This window comes from Camelus bactrianus, chromosome 3 (assembly GCF_048773025.1).
Source record: "Camelus bactrianus isolate YW-2024 breed Bactrian camel chromosome 3, ASM4877302v1, whole genome shotgun sequence".
Taxonomy (NCBI): domain Eukaryota; kingdom Metazoa; phylum Chordata; class Mammalia; order Artiodactyla; family Camelidae; genus Camelus; species Camelus bactrianus.
The window spans coordinates 121,275,381-121,276,548 of record NC_133541.1 but is presented as its reverse complement, the minus strand read 5'-3'; positions in this window follow the sequence as shown (position 1 = coordinate 121,276,548).

Below are 1,168 nucleotides of genomic sequence, written 5' to 3'. Positions count from 1 at the left end.
CGCCGGGGAAACCACCGCGGGATCCCACCACCCCCACACGTGGGGGCGGCCCCGCGACGCCCAGGACGCCGGCCGGCCTCAGCCAACCCTCGGCGGTTCCTCCCACACCCCGGCCCCGCTCGCCGCCGGGACTCGCGCGCAGCAGGCTAAACACCCCCATTCCAGAGGGTAGCCCCTTCCACTCGCTCACTCGTCCGTCTGCGTCTCGTCTGTCCGTCCACCACCGCCACCCAGCTTCGTCTGGCTCGCCCCCAGGCCTCGCGGCCCGGGGAAACGCTGCCGAGCGAGGCGGCCCGACCCGTGGCCCACGCACCACCACCGGTGGCTGCGTCTCGGGACCGGAACAGGTGGGGTGGCTCCTCGCGGCGCGGAGACTGGTGGGGGGGGCCCAAGTCGGGGTGGACCGCCTTCCCCCTCCCCCCACGGCACGCGCCGGGGAGGCCAAGCCCGCGCACACGCACGCGCGCGCTCGCACGGCCCCGCGCCAGACGCCGGGCCCGGCCCGGCGGAACCCTCCCCCGACTCGGAGGGGGGAGGCGCGGGCCACAGCAGGCCAAGAACAGCACTCGGCCCCACCGCGGGGCCAGCGCAGCCCACACGCCAAAGCGACGGGGCCCTGCCCACACGCCGCGGCAGTCGCTCCCCGTGGAGAGTGACTGCACGCTCTGGATGGAGGAGCGGCGGCTGGGGGGTCCGGTGCCCCCAAGGCTCCCCTCTCAGATCGCTAGAGAAGGCTTTCTCACCGAGGGCGCATCGCCCCCCACCCAGCGTGCCCCGTTCAGGCCTACGGAAGCCCTCCGACGTGTACGCCAGCGCTCGGCTGGGCAGGAGGGGTCTGCGGTAGGGGTAAGCAGCGGGCCAAGAAGCGAGCGCTCGCGGTCGGGACCGGGGAGAACCCGTGCGTGCCACCTCGCGAGGAGACGCACCCAAGACCGCGTGGGGACGGGACAGACGCCCGCCCCCCACCGGCACATCACCCGGCCCCACCACGATCGCTCCCACGCCCGGGCGCGAACCCCGCTGAGGGGGACCCACCCGGCGTGCGCCCGGCCACGTCAGTCCCCCCCCGGTACAGGGTGAGGACTGACGTTCAGGAGGCGGCCCCGGCCCCACCGAGGGTGGGGAGCGGCCACGCCTCGCTTACCGTCTCGACCCCTCCCCCACGCCT